At 36.0% G+C, this 25,804-nt stretch overlaps 2 long non-coding RNA genes across 3 annotated transcripts in view; one reads left to right on the top strand and one right to left on the bottom strand.

Moving 5' to 3' along the window:
* LOC307186683 overlaps positions 1-7,319 on the bottom strand; it is a 220,581-nt gene extending 213,262 nt beyond the window's left edge. The window contains exon 1 of the long non-coding RNA XR_013828447.1: positions 7,241-7,319. This is a non-coding gene — a long non-coding RNA (uncharacterized lncRNA). The remainder of the gene's footprint in view (positions 1-7,240) is intronic.
* Positions 7,320-8,038: 719 nt separating this feature from the next.
* The window catches only part of LOC307186684, a 166,431-nt gene continuing 148,665 nt past the window's right edge, over positions 8,039-25,804 (top strand). Inside the window, exons 1-2 of one of the 2 annotated variants that reach the window (XR_013828449.1) lie at positions 8,039-8,157; positions 23,166-23,266. This is a non-coding gene — a long non-coding RNA (uncharacterized lncRNA). Of the gene's footprint in view, positions 8,158-20,980; positions 21,188-23,165; positions 23,267-25,804 lie in introns of those variants that run through there. The other variant, XR_013828450.1, reaches the window with a different exon arrangement.

Raw genomic sequence — 25,804 nt, 5'->3', positions numbered from 1 at the left:
AAACCAAAACAAACAAAAATTAAAATCTACTCCCCCCCACAAAATAAAACAACTTTGAGGGATATCACAATCCTTTAAGCACTCTTTTGCACTTTCATTCCACATAAGAAATGCCAGATCTAAAAAGGTGCCAAGTCTCATTCACATAATCAAAGGATCTAATAGCTTACATAAGATTTTTTAAATAAAATGTAATACTAAATTGTTTAAAGTTGTGTCTTTACTTAAATTTAGCCAGGAGAATTGCATTTCACAGGCTCTTTCTTTTTAAAGTGTCTACTATTTTACCATAATATAGCTGTTACTATGGCTATAATATGTTTTTTTCATGTCATCCTACGTCCCATCCAATAAGTTAAAAGTTAAAAAAGTAAATAGTTAAAAAAAAAAACTCATCCCTAAAGAGTATCAATATAGGGCATGTCCCCATTGTTCTCTTTACTGAATTTCTGCTAGCTTCATTCAAATGTCTACAGAAAAATTAAAATAAAGAAGGATGTACAGAAAAGATGACAAGAGTGCATACATAATACTTCTATTATTAAAGTAGGTATTTACAGCCATGCAAGAAACTAATAAAACTGTAGCAAATACATGAAAACATTCAGTCAACTTACAAAGATTTAAGAGGAATTTTTATTCTAATAACATTGTTTCACTTTTACCAAAATTAATTCAGGATAAGAATGCACATGAATCAATAGTAGGTACCCAAGCTGAAATGAAGTGATTGCTTTAAATGATTTCTAATACATCATATCTTATTATATTAGGATATGACAGGTTATGCTGTGCTTCATTGGGTTACATAATATCATTTTGAATATAACTCCAAGTCTATCTAATATAAGATGATGAATCAGGAAATAAAATGACAAGGATTCATTTACTTCTAGGTCTTAAATTAGATTTTTCTGTCCACACAAAAGAAAGCGAGGATACCAACATGGCTTCCAGGAAGGCTGTCTCATTCATGTCAATGAGCAATCACCAGCTACTGTTCTTCATTCATTTGGGGCAGGAATGTCTGTCATCTCTGTAAGAACTGGCGTAAAAGCTTTCATGAGAATAACGTATATCTGGCTTTCTACTGGCTTTGTGTGGCTGTGATACTGTCAGAAGCATTACGTCAAACATGGGGAATCAGAATATTCCATTCAAAAATTATTATATAATCTGAGAACACCATGGAGACCTGCTGTGATCCCATTATAATACATACTAAGTGAGGAAATAAACTTAATGGGCATGTATAAGAAGAATCTAGTAATCATAACGTAACTGGATAGAATGTGGTTTAGTACATATTCTTCAATATAAACACAGGAAATAGAAAGCTGCAAAAAATATTTTTTTAATTAAGAAGAGAAGAACATACTTCATCTAGTTTAAAACGCATTCTGGTTTCATGGATAATAAATATCAAACTGCATTCCAACTTGGTAGGAGTAAAAATCTCATCACTAGAAAAATGTTACTTTTTATTGCCTAGGTAGGGAGGGAGGTAATCTTGAAGGGCATGTGTCCAAAGGTGTTAATAGATAACTTGGTATGAAAGATGTGTCATTGGATTACTAATGCTGAAATATTAAAACCCTTAATATAATTAAAAGAAAATGTGACATTTAATAAATGCAGATAAAAAGAGGTTGGAGTCAACATATTTTAATTCAGCTAATCTGTGTTTCTCAGATATGCCTTCCTATGTTGCACATTGGTTACGTATCAAGGTTCTAGCAATCTACAAATGTAAGGAAAATGGATCTCATTAAAACTTTAACAAAAAGTTACTTAGAGAGACAGTAGACCGTGATAACAAAAATACCATCATTGTTTAGGGCCCACCTGGGTAATCCAGGATGATCTCATCTCAAAATGCTTAGCTTAATTACATCTGCAGAGACCTTTTCTCCAAATACAGTCACATTCACAGGTTCTGGGGATTATGACTTGGACATATCTTTTGGGGAGCCACCGCTCAACCCACTACACCATCCTAGTCCTCCACCTCTCTCCCTATTGATTATCTTTTCATCGTGGCCCTGACCCCTTTCTCCTCCTCCCTCTTTCTCTTTGATTCAACAGTGTGAGTACGAGTAGAGAAGTATGCCTGTGCAGGGAGGGAGTCTGCATTCAGAAGCTGGAATTGCCTCATCAGAAGCACAGCAAAGAAGCAGACCTCCTTGTGCTGGCCGCCAGTAAATACTGCTGAGTACATGAGAGCAATTATCTCAGTCACATAAATACAAAAACCAATAGGCAAATGGCTGAAAGTTTCTAGGAGGGAGGTATATACGTAAGCATAAATAAGTAAGTAAATAAATAGAGTTTCTCCTAGAAAAAAAAAATATCATCATTGTATTACTCTCTAGTTAGTTTATCTCTAAGGCAGAAATAACTCTGAATGTTAGATGATCAAATTTACATTTATTGTCACAAGTTAAAAAGACAAAAAAAAAACCCCTCAATTACTTGCTATAGTTTTTATGCTATAAAATTTGAATATATATCTTTAACAACGTTGATACTGGTTCAGAAAATATAACAAATGTTTCTACGTACATGTCATCAGAGAAGATATTTATGGGTTGCAATCAGTAAAATGTGCTTTAAGAATATTTAGGTGCAATCGAAGACCAAAAGATATAGGTGTACCACATGTGATAGTAATATATCTGCTTTTCTATTCTACTCGGAATGTACTAGTTTGGCTGATAATTAATGAAATAGCAAATATTTAATTATGCTCTTTTAGCCAGATAAATCAATACTATTTTCTGTATATAGAATAATTTTAGCTTCAGTGTTCTGGATCCAAGACAGATGACAACATTCTATCCTGTAAAAGTCTGGCTGTGGTTTCAAACTAATAAGTAAGATAAGTTAGTCTTCAGTGCACTGAAATGTAACTGGCAAAGAACTTTACATTGTTCAACCTAAGGATAACTTCACTTGAGGGGTGGTTAAGGCTAATATCCTGTCATCTGCAAAGCACCACATGATTCTTTTAGACGGAAGACACTGGAAAATGTAAGGGCTTATTATAAATATCTTAACAAAATTGATCGTTTCCTGTAATGCACAATTAGGACACTGAAAAAAGCAACAAGAGGTTTCTAAAATACATAATCATATGAAATTTACTTTTCCTTCTCAATCATTTTGTCTTGTCTCAAAGGTGTACTAAGCTGCTAAATTACCAAGAGTTAGCTCCTCTTGCATTTTTTAAGTTGCATTAAGTTTTGAAATGGATGGGTGCATCTGTTTTGCTGATTCAAGTGATATCATCCATCATCCATGTGAAGGCATCACGGATACATTACTAGTTTTCAAAAGACATATACTACATGTTGAAAATCTTAGACATCACATCTAAACACATTGCCTACTTTTTAACTCTTATGCCATCTGCACAGAAATAGACAGTTCTTCTCTGTAACAGTATAGCAAGGACCATTATCCATGAAAAAGAAAACTTGCTTGTTACTGTGTCTTGAATTTTGTTTGCTTCTGAGCTTTTACTCATAATTTAGTTTGGTTTTATTTACTAATTATATAGGAAAATTCATGTACGTTCATTTTCTTATTTCCTGCCTAATAACTATCTCCCTTTATCACTTCCTCTCTCTCTCTCCCTCCCTCGCTCCCTCTCTCTGTTTCCCTACTCTTTCTCTCTCTCTTCCAACCCTCATGCCTGTTAATTGCACCAAACCAAAGAGCTCTTGATTAGTTATTTACCTAGTTGGTTCATGCATTTATAACATTAAGGAAATTGGAATTCCAACAAATTTGATGAGCCACAGTACTTACATGCTAGGCTCCAAAACAAATCTTTTTAGTTATTTTTCAGAGGTTGTTATTTAGGCATTAATAAACAAGCACACAGACTATCTATCAAATTGTGACTAGGAAAATAAAATAAACCAGTAATTGTGAATCAAAATGAGCACAACAAGTTTCACTGTAAACTAATCAAAATCCTTCATTTTAAAATGAGAAGAAAAAATTTACAAAGAATTAGTGGGAACCAAAAGTTAAACCTATATATTCTATACAACTATGGAAACAGAATAACATCTCTAGCTGAAAACAAAGTTTCTCTGTGAATACTTGCTAAAGAATGTTTTATTCAACTTGACAGAATTATTGATTGAATATTCCTGCTCAATAACATTTGGAAATGTTTCATTGTGCCCAGTGCATATTTTACTATTCAACAGATATGCTACTTTGCTATGTATACATATATGTAACATACAGTATCCATTAGATAGATAGATACATATATAAATTAATTTAATGAAAAGTTGTGAACCAAGATTTAACAATAAGGACAAATAGTAGCTTACAGAGTAATTGTATAAAGTAGGAATAAATAATTAATAAACAGCACAGAATAGTCTTTTTTCAACAAGAATCAAAAGTTCTTTACAAATGTGTTATTTAAAATATGGCAGCAAATACAAAGCAGTAATTTGAAGGGTTTTTTTTTTTTTTAAGAAAAAAATTTTAAATGATTTTATATTGACAGGTAAGTTGTCAAATCAATGGAAGTTTCCTTTTTCATAGTAATGTTTCACGGGAGCATGAGGCTTTTTGTAACAGTAAGTTCTTTCCCTCAAATTATTTGAATTCAAGTATCATGAGTTTTTGTTTTGATCAAAGATAAAACAGATGGAAAAAGGACAAGATCTACATAGATATTACCATTAGTACAGAAAGATTATTCCTGCCCAGTTACATAATAAATAGGAACACAAGCCTTAGAACAGAGGGCAACTAGGTATCATGACAAAGAAAATATGACTTGATATTAAAATGTAGATTTTTTCCTATAAATACACCATTTCAAAGGCAGCTGTCCTCTCTAATTTAGGTGTCCGCCTTTTAAAATATATGAATAAAATTGGCAATCAAATGATCCATGCAATTAATAATTTTTATGATCACTTTTACTCTATGTTGAATAAATCCCAGAGTTGTCCTGAAATATGAGCAGATATCTCTGCAAAAATCAGAAATGCCATGGTCTACATTCATCCTCTGTTACTCCAGATAGTTAAATTTTGTTCTTAATGATCATTCAATTGTACTTTTATAAAGCACATATACAAAATGAAATGCTGTAGAGTATCATGTATATCATAATTAATTGAAGTGCAATGGGTATGTAAACAATCAGTGATAATCAACCACAGATACTATTAAATTTCTATATATTAGGATATTGTTGTGTGGAAAAGGAAACATTGGAAATACGACTATACTGTCTCTCTTTAACTGCAGGGATGCTGCAAAAAAGGAAAAAGAAAGATGGCCTGGTCCAATCGCTTTGCAAACATGCAAAGTGGTATGTGGTAATCACACATACTTGGTATTTGGTAGAAGAAGAATCCTTATATTTGAGATGCTTTTACAAGATGTACTTAGCCTGTTCAGGATTGCTTATGGAAAATAAACACGGTATTTTAGGACCCTTGAGAAATGTAATATAAACTACAATCATCAAGGTATAACTTGTAGGTGTTTCATAAATTAGCTCCTTTCTGTGTTAATGATGACCTACATGTATTATTTAGGGACCACAGATGTTAAAATCAAACCAGAGTACATCCTAATGCAGCAAGTAGCAACCTGGGGAGCTGTGCGGAGTCCTGCAGTTCACCATGCTTCTTCATCCATGTCTCACATTTATCGTCATTTGTGAAATTTTTAAATTACTAAACTTTGATACTAGCCAAGTGCTCCAATTTTTATAGGATTCAACAATCCCAGGCTGTGAGTTACCTCAGGGTGGCAATCTGGTTTGAAAGGGAATTATAAGGTTTGTTTTGAACCTATTTGAGCAAAGCAATTACTCTGTATTTACACAGGCTGTATATTTGGGGGGGACTGTAATGGAAGGATTAATGGAGATTATGGATTTAATACTCCAAGCCCATCCACTTCTTGGCACTATCACTATAGTGTAAACAGTGTAAATGTCTAAGAGATAAACAAATCTTATTTATAAATAGGTACACATCAATTACTTGGGAAGAAGAGACGAGACTAGACATTTTTCATTTCCTGTGCCATTTTTATCAGTATAATAGGTCACTAGGTGGGCCTATGGAGATATTCAGCAAATAAATGACATACATAAATTTACATTTTAGGTAAATATATCCTGCTCTTGATGTAGAGAATAATTTGGCAAAGAACATAAGCAGCAGTAAAAAGAATAACTGGCAGGGTTGGGAGTGGGGGACTGTACTTATTGAGGAGAAAATTTATATGTGATTTATATATGGATAGGAGTGAGAGTTGCAGAGATATTGTGGAGGGACTGGCAATCTGTTGTATGTCAGGAATTCTGGATATGGGTAAAGTTCAGGATGAATGTAATTACGTGTTTTCCATAAGTAATATTTGCAGACAAGAGAGAAAGGAATTATAAGAAGAGTCCTAGAATGCCATAGTTTGTCTTTTTTTTTTTAATATATATATATATAATCCATTGGTGTAGAGACCAGGAAGAGGGTGTGTTAGGAGAATATCTGCCCTTAGTCCTATGGAGCTAGTCTATGTGAATGGCTCCTAAATATTATAACATATGCACATGACCTGTTCACATCAAGCTTCTCTTCAGCTGCAAAGTAGATATTACCAGCAACCAAACAGAATGTGAGCTTTTTAAAGTTACATCAATCACTTAAAATGTTGACAAGTGCCTAAAAACTAAGCATGTATGAGAAACTGAAGTACAAAGAAAGGGCACATCATCTTGAAGAGTCAGAGGAAATTGTATCAAGAACACAATTTCAAAAAACAGGGAACTTTAGTATAAATAAAGGTCCTGGAGAACAGAGAGGGCCCAGAGGGGCTTCCCTGATTGAACACTCTTTGAAAGCACAGACAGTAGTAGTATCAAAGGGTAGACCCCCATCCCTGCTCCGCCCACCGGCCAGAGAGGTGCACACTGCAGAGAGCTGGGGAATGACCAGTCATATCCTAGGGACAGGGAAGAAGGAAACACTGACACAGGCAGAGGAACGGGTCACTGCACTGCATACCCCTTGTGTCTGTCGGAGTCAGTCTGGGGATCCTCTGCCCATTCCCCAAGTCTGTGCAGGGTGGGGACCCTAGCAGTTCATGGGCCATGGTTAATCTTGGTTAATCAGGTCAGTGTGGAGGGTTAGGCATGGGGTGGGCGTCCACCACATTCACGGCTTCACATCAGTGCCGCCTGAGGAGTTACCTGGTTGTGAGGAGATGTTCTCTATCTGGGTGATCTGGGCCAACCTCCTTCTCCTGCCAAGCCCTCGTCTCCTTCTCTGTGAAGGCTTTGCCGGCTGGCCAAGCAGCAGATGAGGCCCTCCTGGTGGGCAGTGAGCATGCAGTCCTCCAAGGAGAGGATAACCGGGCTGCCCCTGAGCCGTCGTCCTGCACTCCAGGGCCTCTAGCAGCAGTAACTCACGTATGCGCTGCCACAACGGTGCGTCCAGCACCTAGGCTGGGGCCTGCAGGCCTCAGAGGACCGGGCCTCTCAGCTTGTTCTTGCTGCCCCTGCCCCCATTGCCGCCCTGGCTGGTGTGGCCGCGGCAGAAAGTGAATAACATCTCCAGCTCAGCCTCTGAGCCTGGGTCGCTCTCTGGGTGCGGGGCTTCTGGAGCAGGACAGAGAGCAAGGCACGGGCCAGTGCCGGAGTCACCGCACGGGTGCCGAGGATAAGGCGCACGCTCAGTGAGCGCGCACAGAGCCGCGCGTGCGCGTGCCCGGGCGAGAGCGCAGCAATCATCTTAAGGGCGGCGAGGATAAGGCGCATGCTCAGTGAGAGCCCACAGAGCCGCGCGTGCGCGTGCCCGGGCAAGAGCGCAGCAATCATCTCAGGGGCGGCGAGGATAAGGCGCATGCTCAGTGAGTGCCCACAGAGCCGCGCGTGCGTGTGCCCGGGCTGGAGCCGAACCGGCAAGAGAATCCGCCTCGGGCTGAGGGGAGAAAGCCTTCAGCCTCTGCCCTAAACTCCTCCTCTCCACTCCACCTCCTCAGTGCTGGCTGCCGCCGCCCGCTCAGCCCCAGCGAAGTAGAGGTCCAAGGTCACTGCTTTGATCTAGGACCAGTGGCCGTGGAGTAGGCCACCACTTGGCCTTCGGTGAAGAACCACACGTTGAGCAGGTAATCTTTGCCACCTGTCACCACATAGCGGCGGTCAAAGCTCCACAACACTCAGAGCAGAACGCCCGAAGTAGATCTGTATGAGCCCATCAGGAGCAGGGTGTGTAAGTGGGGACTCGCCTACAGCCATTTTGGCTGACAGGCTAGGTGCAAGCCATGGGCTGGGAAGGCCCACTTGGCAGTGGGTCATGGGTCCTTTGCTCTTGGCAGTTTAAACAGGGAAGCCCTGGCCCTGCTTCAGCAGATACCAGGACTGACCCAGGTGCATAGGTGGCTTTCCTCATACAGATACAGGTATCCACTGGCATGTAGGGACAGAAGCAGTTTCTCTGACCCAGGTAGCCACTTCAGATATGTCACCTTGGTCTTGTCAATCAGCCATTAATAGTTAAGTGCTTTGCTAGTGTACTTCTTTTTTTTTTTTTTTTTTTCCTGTACGCGGGCCTCTCACTGCTGTGGCCTCTCCCGTTGGCGAGCACAGGCTCCAGACGCGCAGGCTCAGCAGCCATGGCTCACGGGCCCAGCCGCTCCGCGGCATGTGGGATCCTCCCGGACCGGGGCACGAACCCATGTCCCCTGCATCAGCAGGCGGACTCTCAACCACTGCGCCACCAGGGAAGCCCTATGGGACAGCTTTATATTGTTTTCTGTGGTGGTTGAAAAACTAATCCTAGTCTAGTTCCTAAAGTATGATTTCCTACATTAAACTTAGAACAGCATAAAAATATCCCAATCCATGAGTCTTTAGCAGTGTTCAAATGTTTATGAAAGATGTGAAGATGATGAAACCGAATCAAGAAATAAATTCTTCTAACTAGAAAAAATAAAATAATAATACCTTTACTAAACAGTGAAATGGCATATATCAAAAATGTCTAAACAAAAATTTTATATAGAGGGATAAAATTTAATTGCAAAATATTGAATATATAGTAAAAACACTGTGAAATGGTGACCCAAAGAACTTATCTTAACAAAAACTAATTGAGCAGTCTATTGTCTAAAGTAACTAAAATCAAATTGGCCTAAATTCCTCCTATGCAGAGAGGAATTAGAATACTCCAATTAAAGAAATATAAGTAAAGGCAGGGTTTTCAAATATAGAGAGAGTGAATTGAAAGCAGAAGCCATACCTCTCAAATGTCTCCAATAGTAAAGAAAGCAAAGTAATGACCATACAGAAGAAAACAGAAAATAAAGCAACACAAAGATACATAAATATGGAAGTCATAAACATAAAGGCATTAGCACATTAATTATTAACATAAATATGTAAAATTATATTATTAATATTTTTCAGATTTTATAGGTTTATATTTGCATAGTTCTGGAGCAAAGTAAGTGCTCAATAGATAATAGTGATGCTCATAGTAGTAATAATGATAAGTGTTCTATGATGCTTTTAAAAAGCACACCTAAAATATGCACACTCATATATATAATATATGGAAAATAAAATGGAAACAATTGTAAATTAAGGCAAAACAGATGTGTCATAAATAAGCGAGTGATTTTTTTTGTATTAATTGATGCTTTAGTTTGGGGGATTTTTTTCAGAGTTTCTAATTTCTGTTTGACATGTCTACTATTTATTGAGAAAGGATTGTAGTGGAAAACAGAGGTGGGTAGAAAAGTCAGTGATTCAATCTGTCTTTCAAAAGCCTAAGGCCTTAGTGTAACAGGGTTTTAGGTCATAGGCAATAAATTACAAAGAATTCTAATGAGCTAGAGCTTCTGTAACTCAAGAATATGTAGACGTTTCTTATTCTGGAGAGGAGAAACTCTGAGGTCCCTGAGATATGGAACATGCTAGTGAGAGAAGTGGCAGAACTCTCAGATAATTTTCTGGAATCTAAGAGTGAAACATGTCTGCATCATTTCCTAGGCTGGACTAGTTGTTGTATCAACATTCTATGGAAGAAATAGTTCTCTAATGTAAAGGGCCCTCAAGTTCACTGCATTTTCTGACTCCCAGTGCTGTGTAAGGACTGAGGTTTTCACTATGCCCAATATGCCTAAAGAACCAGAATGCCTTCTAGATCCATAGAAATTGCTGCTGGTAACCAGGGTAACTCAGTAGCAGTATTCATGGTACAATGACACAAACTCAAATGGTCAGTGTCTCTTTATGTGATGGCAATGTAGGAAAACATCTAACAGGAATGAAAAGTCCAGTGTTTCTCACACTACGTCTTTATAAAGTCTTTTCATTGTATCAGTTCTCTTGGAGAAGTGGTGAAGTGACTGATGTTGATGGAGCCCAGCATTGATTTGGATTCAGTTTTGATATCTGGGAGGGATGAGGACTCATAATAGAAATTAAGTTGAGTTTCCAAAAACTTAAAAGAAAAACGTTATCATTCTTGTGTATTTGAATCTGTGGAATGAAATTTTGTATCAATGGCAATTATATAAAGATATATGAATATTTGTATGTTAATCATGTATCAAATTAATAAATGTAAGCTATCAAATTTATCAAAGATGTAATTATCAAGAAGAGCTTCAAGATGGTGGAGGAGTAAGACGTGAAGTGAAATATAAGTGAATATTGAGTAATACAAATATTTTAATATCTTGGCCTGTAAAATATGTGCAAACAGACATCATGAAACAAAAACTGAGGAGGTAAATATGTTTAAAGGCTCTAAAGTTCTGGCATTATCAGGGGGTGGTAAAGTAAAAGAATTTATTATATAGTAATAAGTTATATAAGTAATATAGTAATCATTCAAGTCATATTTTAAGTTAGTCACTAAAAGTAAGAAAAATAACAATTTATTAAAGGAGAAGCGGAAAAATATATGATTAATCCAAATTAAACCAAGAAAGGAAATGAAAGAAAGAGTAACATGATGAACTGACCATAGTAGCTGTAGTAATGCTAGATGTCCCAGGTTTCTGGAAATGGAAAGAGAGAGTGAGAGAGAGAGAGTGAACCTTGCTGTGTGGCCCCAGTCATGCCCTGAAGTCTCTAGGAGTAATAAAACTTGTTTCTTTCAAAGTTTACTGTTGCTTCCTTATTGCTGAAGATGTCTTGCAATCATAATAAGAACTACAAGGACTGGTCCAGCTACAACATTGGTCATTGGTTTCAAAAGGGGAACCTGGACCTTGGTGAGTGCCCTCAGACATTTCTAGCCAATAACATCACTATCTATAGGATGAGGAGATTTCCAGGCTGTGCCGAAAGGAGAAAGAACCCAGGCAGATCCTGACTAACCCTCTCAATAGAGATGAAGAAACTAAGTGTCCAGGGATATCAAGATCTCTAGATGGCTAGACTTCACAAGACAGAGTACCAAAGAAGAGAAAATTGCATACAGAGGAGACTCTGGGTATTTGCAGAGGATCCTTGTGGAGGATTCAGAAGCATACTATGTATACATACAGAGAAACTTCCTGAATTAAGGAAAGAACCACCCAAAAAACAGAGACCTGTATTTGAGACTTTCAAGAGCCCAGGGGTAGTGCCTGTTACACCAGTGCAACCTCATAATGCACAGCACATCGTGTAGAGTATTCAGAAGTGTCTTGCCTTTGTAATGGAGAATAATCATCCTTGATGAAGTGGTGCTCTGGTTTGGTGATGCAAAGCAATTTGATATCTCATACATTGCTGTTGTTAGTAAATTACAACCACATTGGAAAACTCTTTAGAAATATCAACTAAACTGAATATGTGCTTACCCAATGACTTAGCAATTTCACATTCAGATTAATATGCAGAAGAAATGTGTACAAATGTTTACCACACAACATGTACAAGAATTTTCATACCAGTATTGTTTATAATTGAAAACTGGAAATTACACAAAAGTGCACAAACAAAAGAATGGATCGTTGTATTCATATGTTGTATAATACTGAAGTGAATAAATTACAACTACCTACAACCACACAGAAGAATTTTACAAGTATATTGTTGAATAAAAGAAACCAGAAACAGATTATAAAATGTATGTTATCTTTCACATAAAGTTCAAACCGGCAAAATTATTTTCTGATGTTTCAAGTCAAGGAAATCACTTTTGGCTTCCATCTCAGTAAGTGTTCTGCTACCTCTTTTAGTGCTCACAAGTTACGTATGTACAATAAAGTCCCAGAATCATCCTATAGAAACCTAGTTAATAATCACAATGTTGATGAGCTTAAAATGGTTCATAGAAGCCATGACCAATTCCCTTCCCTAGAGAGTATCCTTGTTGTTACACAATCACCACACCAGAATTTGTCATATATTCAACTGCCTTCGGGGCAACAACATCTGTATGTCTAAAATCACATGCAACTCAAAAAATTCCAGTAATTAATTCATATATTTCTCCACTAAAAGTTACCCTACTCACGTTCTATTCCAACTCTGTATTCTATGTCTCAGATATTTCACTTATAGACAGCTGTTGCAGGTAACTTGGAAAGTAAATCTTTACTCCTTTCTAACCCTTATTATTTTTCTTCAAAATAATTGTCTAATCCTGGTGGTGTTCTCCCAGATGTATCCCAAATGCAGCTGTTCTTTTCTATCCCTAGTAGTTTTTGCCTTAGATTGTTGTTATTATCTCTTAATTAGGTTGATACAATAGTCTTGATTTATCAGCTTCTGATTTAGCCCTTTCCTAACATATTTATACACTTCTGTTCAGAATGGTCTAAATTTCAGATTTATACTTTCATTTCAAGATGTCCAACCACAAATTTAATCTCTCCATCTACCCAAAGCCAAACAAAATACATGAAAATATAAAAGAACTGGGGAAATGAAAGTCAGCTACGATAAAATCTGAGGAACTCCTAAACTACAGAAAGAAGATTTTGTAAGACTTAAGTTAAAGGAGGAGATGAAGCTACATCCTAAGAAACTGGGTTAATTGTAGCAATTCTTAGATTAACCCTAAGAGGTTTTAAAATCAATCAACAGTCTCCCTTTCTCTCTTCGAGGAAATTCAACATCAGCAATGATTTGTATTCTCAGGCTAATTGCAAAAGGCAATTCACTAAGGAAAGTAAGTACCTGTCCTTCTAAGTCATGAGTGGAGCACAGAGCAAAATGCAAAGCAAGTCTCAAAGAGGGTAAAGAAAAACTAAAAAGGCAGCCCTTTCAAATGGGAAAATATTTTAAACTGCTTCATTTTCAGAGTAAAGGTCTCTTTAATTTGGCAAATCTTGATCCCCCAACCTACCTATCTATACAAATTCAGCTAGTTGATAACTCCTGACTTCTTTCAGTGAATTGTCCTTGAGGTTCCTTATTCAGAGGTTTTCAGAGATATAGATGAACTCATGAAGATTGCCTGTTCCAATAGAGTACTTCATTTGAACCTATGAAGGAAGCAGGATGATCAGGATAACCAAGATAAGGGTAACCAAACAAGTGCTTTTAGAGGAAATTGATCTAATTCTAAAAGCAGATGAGATATTAAAAGCAAATTTTGTCATTGGAAGAGATTTGAGGGACATATAGTACTTCCAAAACCAAAAATAGTCAACAACAAAAAAAGCAATCTGAAAACAACAGACAAAATGAAATACATTGTGATTAATTTTTTTGTTGTATGAATGTATGCATGAATAAATGAACAAAGGAGTGAATAATCAGCTTTATATCCACAGACTGGGTAAAATCTATATGAATGGCTGAGCTACCTGTCTGAAAAAAATTGTTTTCCTTCTTCTGACTCACTGATATTAGACTCCTTTATCTGGGAACGTGCACATAACCTGGCGTTCCACTTACTTCTGTGTTTAGCTTTTCATCTTCCATTCTACGTTCTACACTTTGGAAGTGAGCAGCAATTTTTATTTCAATGAAGTCCTTTTCAAAGAACCTCCGATTTTATTTTTCCTGGTGGTGGACTTTCTGGTTACTGTGTAACTTTGCTTTCACTATCTTTCTTACATAGTACCTATTGGCTAACTCTGAGGAAAATGTTCTTAAATTCTCACTGACTTTGTAAGAAAAAAAGACTGCAGTTATGCTCACTTTCCTTACCTCCAGTGTCAGCCCTAGCTCTGATAAATTTCTTTATGGATACTTACTTTTCAACCCAGTCTTCTCACTTCTCACCATACAGTCTTGTAGTCTTACTAGAGCCTTATTTCACAGTTGAAGAAATAGTAGCCTAGTGACATGTCTATGAACACAAAGAGATTTCATTGCATAATTAGAACTTATAACTCAGATCTGGTTTGTAAGGTCAAAACTTCTTTTTTCATGCTATGTAGTTTATGTTCTCAATAGTCGAATGAGGAAACAACTAGAGGAAGATTAATTGGTTTGCTAAAATGTATGAAATACAGTTGACCCTTGAATAGCATGGGGGTTAGAGGTGCTCACCCTCTGCATGGTTGAAAATCCATGTATAACTTACAGTCAGCCATCCACATCCTTGATTCCACATTCACAGATGAAACCAACCTTGGATCCTGTAGTACAGTAGTATTTACTATTGAAAAACATCCATGTATAAGTGGACTCATGCAGTTCAAACTTATGGTGTTCAATGGTAAACAGTAGTTTATGTTAATTAAGGGTATAAGGCCTATTGAGAACACCCTAGATCATAAATGACCTATCCTATAAAATTAATAAGCATCTACATCATCATTTCTAGTCTCCTTTTCCCCCCATCACTCATATTCCATAAAAGTAAAGTAATTCACCTTGGAAGAGTAACGTTCAGGAAAATATTGACCTTACATGCTTAAAACAAACAAATAAAACTGAAACAGAAGTTATAATAGGATCATTTTGCTAATCTCTTGCTATGCCAAATGGGTCAATTCATTATTTGGATTTTTAAAAAATACCACCTATGCTCTCCAAAAAAAAAGCACTGTTAAATCTTATTTTTTGATACATATATTTGATTATTGATCAAATAATTTTTTGATTGATCAAAAAATCAAACCTTTACACATTGACTATGTGTCAGACACTGTTTTAAGTATTATATATATATTATTTTCTTTAATCCTTATAACCATCTTGTGATGTAGGTTTTATTATTATCCTCAATATACAAAAAGAAACTGATACATGGACAGATTCGGTAATCTTCATAGCTTACATAGCCACTGAGTAGAAGAGCCAGGATCTGGAGCCAGGCTGATTAGCTTCAAAATATTTACTTTTAATAACTATGCTATGTTGCCTTTCAACTATGAATATCAAATATTTAAAAAAGAAAGGTGTTTCCAGTCTTTTAGCTTGCCTCACATATCTCTTGATATGATGAAATGAAATGAGTGTAATCTTATTTTAATATCACCATCCATAGAATATCATAAAGAAAATATGATTTGAAATTAAAAAAAAAAAGAGCCCAGTGCAATACAAACTACTGGGAATGAAATGGGGATTATTTGTTTCTATTATCAACACCACATCCTATCTCTAGAAAATAGAAAAGAACTATCCACTGAGTTAAAAGCTTGAACTGATATCTTCTGCATAAGCATATTATGCTTTAATACCTTCCTTGAGTAAAGGAAAAATGATGGATTTGACATTTTCTTGAGATATATTTAACATTTGGGGCTATTCTTAGACTAGAAAGGAGGATGTGTTTAGTTCTAGAGTAGACAAGATAGAGGTTAAGCATCTATAAAATAATATTGCATGCTGATGCAAAGGCATTGTTCTAAAAAGCAGTGAGTACTCATGAGTTAGTATTCAAGAAATTCTTGCTGTTTGCTTGGCTGAAGGCGCATTCCTAGCCCATGAGGACCTTACAAGTTGTTTGGAGAATCAAGACTAATGTATCTAAAAAAATGGACATAATATTGAGTGGGCCAAAAAGTGCCTTCGGATTTTTAAGTAAAAATAAAAGACACATTTTTCATTTTCACCAAGAACTTTATTGAGCAACATATTCACCCTTTTGTTCCACTACCTTCTGCCATTTTTCAGGCAACTCCCTAATTCCATCTTCCCAAAACTTTTTATCTTTTTGAGCAAAGAACTGTTCCAGTTGCCTTTTAAAGTCTTCCAATGAATTGAAAATTTTTCCATTAAGAGAATTTTGTAAAGACCGAAATAAATAGAAATCTGAAGGTGCAGTGTCTGGTGAATACGGCAGATGAATCAGAACTTCCCAGCCAAGCTGTAACAGTTTTTGCCTGGTCATCAAAGAAACAAGTGATTTTGCATTATCCTGATGGAAGATTATGTGTTTTCTGTTGACTAATTCTGGATGCTTTTTGTCGAGTGCTGCATTCAGTTGGTCTAATTGGGAGCAGTACTTGTTGGAATTAATCGTTTGGTTTACCGGAAGGAGCTCATAATAGAGGACTCCCTTCAAATCCCACAATATACACAACATCACCTTCTTTGGATGAAGACTGGCTTTCAGTGCAGTTGCCGGTGGTTCATTTCACTTGCCCCATGATCTCTTCCATTCCACATTGTTGTACAGTATCCACTTTTCATTGCCCGTCACAATTTGTTTTAAAAACAGAAGGTTTTCGTTATGCTTCAGTAGAGAATCACAGGTGGAAATATGGTCAAGAAAGTTTTTTTTGCTTAACTTATGTGGAACCCAAACATCAAAGTGATTCCCATAACCAAGCTGGTGTGAATGATTTTCAACGCTTGATTTGGATATTTTGAGTATGTCAGCTATCTCTTGCGTGGTAAAACGTTGATTGTTTTCAATTATTGTTTCGATGTGATCACTATTAACTTCAACTGGTCTACCTGACCATGGAGCATCGTCCAGCGAGAAATCTCCGGCACGAAACTTCACAAACCACTTTTGACATGTTTGATCAATCACAGCACCTTCTCTATACACTGCATAAATCTTTTTGTGCATTTCAGTTGCATTTTTACCTTTCTTGAAATAATAAGGCATAATATGCTGAAAATGCTTTTTTCTTCCATCTTCAATATTAAAATGGCTACACAAAATTTTACCAATTTTAATGTCTTTTTTAAATGCACGCTGATATGACAGCTGTCACAATCTAACAAAATTGTTTTGAATGAAGTTAAAGACTACTAAGGGCTACTAGAGCCATCTTACAGAAAAAAATGAACGAATCTTTTGGCCCACTCAATACTAAAGTCCTATTTTATAGTGCTAGCAATTAGTGCAACAGGAGTCAAATGTATACACTTTACACTCTCTTCATTCCTGAAGGTGAATAATGGAGATTGGTCTTAAATGATGACTGGGATTAGAACTTGGCAAATAATGGAGAGAACCACAGATTTCTAGAAAGAACAATAAAGAAGGTATAGAGATATGCATGTTAGATAAAGAGCCAGAAAACAAATAGTTTAGTTTTGTAGACTACATATAGCCTTTATCGTATATTTTCCTTCTTTTTTCCCTTGAACCATATAAAAATGTGAAAAAAAAAATTGTTCTTTGCTGGAGGACTGTACCTAAATAATCAATGGACCAGATTTGGCCAGTGGATTACAATGTGCCAATCCCCAGTTTAGAATGACTATGTGGAATTCTGCCTGACTAGAGTGAAAGTTTAATACTGGACAGTAATGGAAGAGAAGGTTGGAAAGAAAAGATAAAGCCATATTATTAAAAACATCAAAAGCCAGAATGAAGCATTCGTCTTGGATTTGATTTTATTCCCTAAATGTAAGTTGAAAGTATTTATATGCCAATTAATTTCATATGTCTTTAGCATTAAGCCAAATTGTTCTTCTCACTTCATCCCAGGAAATCAAATGGAATGTGTTTAATTAACCAGGAACATTAAACCAGGTCTTGCATTATGTCTTATGGGGTGGAGTCAAAACATTCTCTTTTTTTAATATCTACTGCTTCTGAAGGTACACCTTTTAATGAAATCCAATGATTGCTGATGTTGATATGTTGACCTTGGATGTTCTGATGCACAAATTAAATGAAGACCGTATGTGGCAGTTTTCTTTGGAGATGATGTGTATTTTTGTACTTGTGAAATCAAGGGAACTGTTATTGAAACCCAAATCCTAAGTTTTGTATTTGCTCACAGCTGGGGTTTCCCTAGGCCCTGGCAAGTACACAGCACATGCTTAGTTATGAGTTCCCTGGTAAGATGTCAGAGATTTTGAAAAGTTCCTGAATCTTCCCAACATCTTTACTATCCATACTTGTGAAATCCAAGACAGTGGCTTTCCTGGTATGATATGTGAGCATGAACATATGTGATACATAATCCATATACTACATATGTGAAATGCTTTGTTACCATCTGGATTTTTCATCCTTATAAATCAGTTTCTTATAATGTAGGTTGAAATGTTATGGAAATGTGCAGAAATGTAGAAGTGAGAGAGGTATCTAAGAAGACAATATTGATAGCAAAACTCTTATAGAGATGAATACATGATTTTGATAATGATAACATGAGGAAAAATATAACATAGTGCATGCAGGATTACATAGAAAATTAAGTGAAATGGAGTGATTAAGGATCATGATTAGTATAAGGGAGGCAAATATATATGTAATTGACGTCAATTTGCAGTTTTTTTAAGTAAAATGTCTTATTGAACTAAAAAATAATAATATCCAGATTTTTACTTCAAAGAGCCCATCACTAAGTATGGGTATAAAAGTTCATAAATGGAGAATTAAAGAGAAATCAAAAAGCACAGAAATAATTAAAACAGTGAACTATGAAAAAATTAAAGTTACTTAGGCAGGCACATTTTAAATCTATAAAGTTTAAGACTCAACTAAAACAAATTTGGTTACTATATAAATTTGGTTACTATATAAATACTAGGCTAGAGACAAAAATCTTCCAGTAGATCCTAGGTTAATGGTTATTCTGTAATTGTATGAGAGAAATGCAACCTGAAAATTTTTTCTAAGGGTTTATCAGAACTGTAATATTGCAATCCTAAAGCTGATTGGTGAGTAAAGTTGAAATATTATGCTTGTATTGTCATCTTTGTAACATACATAAGTTATGTATTATTTTGTCCCAGTAAATATTTTCTATTTTTAGGGATATATAAAATGAATTTGAAAGTTCTAATTGTAGAAGTGAGAGTGCCAAAATAGTGAAAAATAAACATGATTAAAATGTTAAAATATGTTATGTTATATTAAAATATATAGGAAAAATGTGGAAATTAAGTTCTGTTTATATAGATATAGATAAAATATCTTATTTACAAAATTTTACCAGTATGAAATAATTTTAAAAGTCAAATAATTTCTTGAACTCCAAAGAGTAACACACTTTGCTCCATCCCAGTGAATTTTAATTCCCCAGTCATTGAATTGTCTGGATGCTGGGGAAAACTCAGTGCCTGGGAGTTAGGGATCTTGGAGGCTGAGTACAACTTCCTCACCAACAATATCATTTGTTATATAGTCATCCTTTTATTTTCTTAATCACTGCAAGTGGTTTGATATTTTAATAGACAAAGGTGCAGGATATATAAGGAAAGACTGATAATTTATGAGAGTGAAGATAGGAGAGAATCATCAGGAAGCTATCACCAAAAAAAAAAAAAGACATTTGAACAGTCTTAAGAGAGACATAGAATTTTGCCATGCAGAAAAGATAAACTGTTTATAATACTAAACTTCTCAATGTTTGAGGCCACAGAATTGAGCTTCTAATATCCAAATTTAGTGTAGATGTTTCATGAACAAACAAAATATATTTATGTACATGTACATATAACAAACATATATAAACATACCTGTATATATGTCCAATTGCATTTTGATATGCTATGGCTGCCATCACCAATCAAAATTCAGACATTTGATTATTCAGCATACACATTTATTATGTTCACTTCTATCTGATGGCAAATTCAGAAGGTATAGCAAAAGATCCCTAGAGTCCTGATCATTTTCAAGTTTTCATTGTTTGTTGTGCAACTTATTTGTATTAATACAGGTGTACAATTAGAGAATAAGTGAAAGAGTTTTAGACAGTATAGGAAAACAATTATTTTATTATTATTATGTCTTTTAGAACTCCAATAAAGATTAACTAGGTGAATCAGCAACCCCCATTCCCTCCCTACCATGTACAAACATAAAACCATTAAATATTGAAAAGCAAAACAAAAACTAAACATAAATTTTGAAAAGGTAGAATCTATGAATAAGTTTGACTCAACTCTCCTAATATATAATATATATGTGTATATGCATTCAAGATGCTTTTTAATTAAAAGAAAAACTTCAAAATTTATTATCTGTGCAGTTATCCATAATGATTTTTATCTTCTACAAAAATCACTGTATTTTGACCAATGGTTTGAGTTTGTTATTACTTCTCATGGGGAAAATTACCTTTCTAGAACTATTCTAGCAAACTCAAAAAGCAGGGCCATCACCCTAAAGAGTAATTTCCTGTCTCTTCTTAATGTCATGAAGTTTTCACGTCATAATAGTTAATATTGTGAGATTTCATATACCTCAGACTGGCGTACATGTGACCTTTAGAGGTGAATGGGCATGTTTAGCCATAGGGACATTAAAATACAGTTAGCATAGACTGACCAGGAGGTGAGAAGCCAATGTTATATTTGGAAGGTTTTTCTTGTTGTTGTTCTTATTATGAAGGTCTACTTATAGTTATCTTTTGGTTTTCCTCTTCTAATTGTTAAAATATAAAAACAGCAAGAAATTTTCAAAATGTTGTGGCTATAGTGATTAATATATAAGGCTTATGAAGAAACAAAACCCAGCCAACAAAAAAGAAATAAAAGAGGAGAGAGGGTCATAAAATAAATAAAAATAAAATACAAAAGAAAACAAACATTGTAATATTAAGAAGACATTTAACCAAAGATTTGTCTGTAAGTGATGTGGCATTTTGGGGATGAAGAAAACTACTTCCCCTTAACTACCTGCCATAGGAAATAAATTTGTCTCTTTTAGTGAGATGACTGCTTTATCAACCGTTACACTTTTGATGAATATATTTTAAAATTGAAACCAAAATGCAATTTTGAACTTTTCAGAGCAAGACCTGCATATCACAGCAAGGAGAGAGGAGAAGCTGAAGGTCAAAGGGGAAATTCCTCACATTAGAACTTGTTTTTGTAAGTTATGCCAATATCTACAAAATCACCATTGCTGACCCTCAATGAAGAGGACACAATGAAATAAAAAATTCAAAAGATAGCTTGATAGCTATTCATAATCTCATGTACAAACTACAAAAAAAAAAAAATCCTCCCCATCACACCATACACATTTTTCATTAAATTAGGCATAATAATATTTCTTAAAGTAATAACTACAAAGTAGAATATGTTTTCTTTATTAAATATTCAATGTCATTTAATTTTTGTTAACACACTTTGAAATAATTATCAACAAAACCACACCTTAGGGTATTATTTTAAAAGGGAAAGAAAGACCTATTAAAGTTTAAGTGTGTGGCATAGATGCAGAAATTGGTATGTTTAACAGAGAGAGTACCAGGAGAGATCAAATACAGATAGATTTCATTGAATTTGAATAGAGTATTCAATTTCATATACTACTCTATTTAATGTAATCTTCCCACAATACAAATTATAAATGCAATATAAATTATAAATTGTCTTATTAAAAAGAGAAAGACCTCCTGAGTTTGTCACAGATATCCATAAATATGCCTTCCTAATCCTTCAGATTCTCAGGCATTAGAAGAAAGAGTACTGTTGTGACAGATCAATCTACTAAGCGTCAAGAAAATTTAAGCTTTCATACAATCACTATCCTTAATTCACCATATGTCCTTGAAAGATTATTTAAAATCTCCGAGTCTTTGTTTTTTTTATCTATAGCTTGGGAGCTTTGGACTAAACTAGTCTCCTCATCTGCAAACTTCTTTTAGAAATTGACATTGTACTAATGAGAATTTTGAGCTATTTTCAATATTTTAAAGTCTTCTAAGAAAAGAGAATATCAAGTCTCATTACTTCATACTAAAATTTTATAAATTTAATGTAATTTCTGATGACATGATCTGAGGTTATTTGATCAAAAAGAAAAGAACATGTCTGTTTATATATGTTATTTGGTAAGTAAATATTTTGAAAATACGGGGTCTCTGTGGAAGAGATCAATAAAAGCAGTTTCTCTGAAGCACTAAAATATTACATTTTTGAATTTAACTACTCCAGACAAATCCTGCCAGAGTTCAAAGGTATTCTTTTATTTTACTTTGAAGTGTTGAAAATTTGGGGGTTTTGTGGGACTTCCCTGGTGGCACAGTGGTTAAGAATCAGCCTTCCAATTCAGGGGCCAAGGGTTCAATCCCTGGCTAGGGAAATAGATCCCACATGTCTGCTACAACTAAGAGTTCACATGCCACAACTAAGGAGCCCACCTGCCGCAACTAAGACCTGGCACAACCAAAATACATAAATAAAATGAAAATAAACAAATAAATAAAAGATCTAATTTAAAAATTGAGGGGTTTGTGTTTTTATCTTACATCAAATATTTCTATTTGTGTATTGTCTATCAGTTATACATAAAATCAATACTGCAATTAGTTGCTTAGAATTTTCTCACTTAAGATTATATTTTGAGTGAGAGTGTAGGGGACCAAAATTTGTCACCCCACACGGTGTCTCTTTGGCATGTGCATTATTACAATCAAGGACCAAAAGATTCAGGAAGAACCATTGACCTTTCCTCTAACTTGCCTAAAGGAATTTGGTTAGAGGACCTGTTCCAGGAAGGGGGCTATCATCATAAATAATTACAGTATAATATGAACTAGGTGTGGTAAACAGGGAGAAACCTAGCAAAGTCTGTTTGCTAAAATTCCTCTTTGTGTCCCATTATTTCTTTATGGCCAGCAAACATTCATTTACCAAACATTTCTTCCTTTTCTTCTTCCTGTGAATTGCTTTCCTTCACTCTGAAGTCCCAAACCCCCACTCCCTTCTTCTCTCAGATGGCATATAAGCTTCGATTGCCTAACTTGTCCTTGGGCCCCATATTCTTATCGGACCCCCACCATATGTACGTAATTAAACTTGATTGTCTCCTGTGACTTTGTCTCATGTCATTCTCTCGCAGATGGTGTAGTCGGCAGGATTATCTTCTCTGGTTGAACTCTGCTATCTCTGAGGCTGCTGCAGCTGAGAGATCCTGAGACATCTGACAAGTGCCCACAAAAGGTAGGAATTCTTACCATGTCAGTCTTCCAGATCTCTACCTGCCAGGTCTGTTAGAAGCAAGAATGGTAACAGACCTTTTTCTTTTTTCTAAATTTATGTTATCAGGAGAAATATTTGTAGAGCTAGTTTCTTGGGCTTAACAACTCTGGTAAATTTGGTAGTGTACTCTTGGTTTTATGGTCCATTGCCTTCTAGAGATGGTCACAGTTTTTCTTTGTCTCTGTCTGTTGTGTCATTTGTCTTGTTCTATGTTCTGAGAGCTTGACTTTATGACCAGTGATTTTATTCTATCTGCTATCCACCATCTAGAAAGTAACAGCTATCAATGTGCATTTGGCCATCAGTCAAATAGACTGGGATTCCAAGCAGAAATCCAGATAGCATAACCTGGGCTTGTGACTGGCATCTCTTTGTCTGGCCATGCCAGCTATCGGGGAAGTTTGTCATAAGGGTTCTTAGTCCATAAGGGACCTTTATTTTCTCAAACTTTATTGCTTTGTTAGTGGCACCATCTTTACCACCTGTGTGATGAAATTCTTTGCTTTTGTAGACTATTTTGGGGAGTGAACGTTTTCGATCTTAGGAGAGCTGCATCTTTTTGCACTCTCCTTTGGGGATTCCTCTTGCATCCATGGTTAAGCCATAAAAAGGCTTATTGGTATAAGTCAATATTAATAAAGGCAATGGCCAGACAATGGATGCTTTGAATTAGAAAAACTTCTAAATTGGTGGATTTTTAGAAAGCTCTCATTGTAAAAGCTCTCATTTCACAAGCTATTTTATTTGTACCTATGGAAAGAACAAATTAAAAGATAGATACAAAGAAATATAACAGCTAACTTTAAGAACTTCCATTTAAAAAAAAAACCTGTTTGGGAAACCTTATCAAGTGTGTGGTCTCAGCCTCCTTTCATGGGTCTTAGAGATGCTAGTAAAAACATTAGGTTAATTAAGAAAAGAACGGGAAGAGACCAAGGTGGGAGTCAAGGAGCTCTTCCCAACAGATGAAAGTTTTTGAAGGAATATTAAGAAATAATGTAAATATGGGACTTCTCTGGCCGTCCAGTGGTTAAGACTCCGCTTCCACTGCAGGGGGCATGGGTTCAATCACTGGTCAGGAAACTAAGAGCATGCTGCATGGCATGGCCAAAATATAGAAAAAAACAAAGTACTGAAATAATGTAAATAAAGCAAAGATTGGAAGAGGTGGAACAAAGAGGAATTGGAAAGGAAGAGTCATGGGACTTGTCCCAGAATGATGTAAATCTTTAGATGATTATTAAGAAATGGGATGAGGAGGTGGGGTGGCCAGGTGGGTCTCCCAGCTTCTCTGCAGCAGTGGGAGGCAGTGGGGGGCTCATGGCCTGCTGGAGGTGCTGCCACACTGTCCTGCTGCCAGCCACCCAAGCTGCCTACCAGGTGAGCACCTCTTTGCAGTCCAGGGCCACCCAGCCTGGGACCCACTTGCTGGGAGCATGCACACTTTTCTTCTGGGCCAGACAGAGGATGCCACCTACTCTGGGCCCTAACATTTTTAATGTTAACATTTTTAAACATTTTCTCCCATCTTTCTGACTTGGAATCATTAAGAACTAAAATTGCCCTTTTTCCAAAGCTATTCAAGCTAAAATTTTACAACTTGTTATAAACTTCAGAGAAATCACCCAATAGACCATATATAGAGAATCTTCATGACTGTTGCTATATGGACCACTTAGAATGATTACCAGACACATTCAAACTGCAAACCAGGAAAATCTGTCAGTCTGCCGCCACCTGACCTCACTCCATCTGATGATGCTTCAAGCCAGACATCTAAAAGTCTTCTCGACTGACTGACTTTAGAACTCAGAAACTAGGACTATAGTTTGCTGTAATTACTAAGCATTGTTTTTCTTTTGTTTCCATAGAAATGCCTCTTATTAAATACCTGATTGCTTGTACCTTATGGGCCTAACTTTGAGAGCCCACCTGCTTTACCACCTGAAATAAGTTTAACTGCACTGATCTATTGTCAGGACGAAGAGAGGGGCTCAGTGAGATATAAAATAATCAATCAACTCAACTTCTGGAGTGTGAAACTTCTTGGAGAAATTTCAAAGGCAGAACTATACTGTAGCCAAATTTGCCACCCCTAAAATGTATCTTTCAGGCATGCAGATAATTTCAGTCTGAAAACAATCAAGGCTTAAAAGACTCAGGAAGAACCTTTGACATTCCCCCACTGCCTAAAGGAATTTAGACGGAGGACCTGTTCCTAGAAGGGAGCTATCACCATAGATATCTATATTATGATATGAACTAGATAGGGTAGACAGGGAGGAACCTAGCAAAGTCTGTTAAAATTCCCCTCTGTGTCCCTTTGTTTCTTTATGGCCCATCAAACATTTGTTTATCAACATTTGCTCACAGGAGGTAAAACATCTTTACCCTTCTAGGTTCTTCTGACTGGTCTAAGAAGTAGATAAATTAACAAGAGAAAAACAAATAAAAGTTTGGGACTTCCTTGGTAGTCCAGTGGTTAAGACTTTGCCTTCC

Source organism: Stenella coeruleoalba (genome assembly GCF_951394435.1).
Source record: "Stenella coeruleoalba genome assembly, chromosome: 5".
NCBI lineage: Eukaryota > Metazoa > Chordata > Mammalia > Artiodactyla > Delphinidae > Stenella > Stenella coeruleoalba.
Note: the sequence above shows the minus strand (reverse complement) of the source record. Positions and strands in the feature narration are given on the sequence as shown.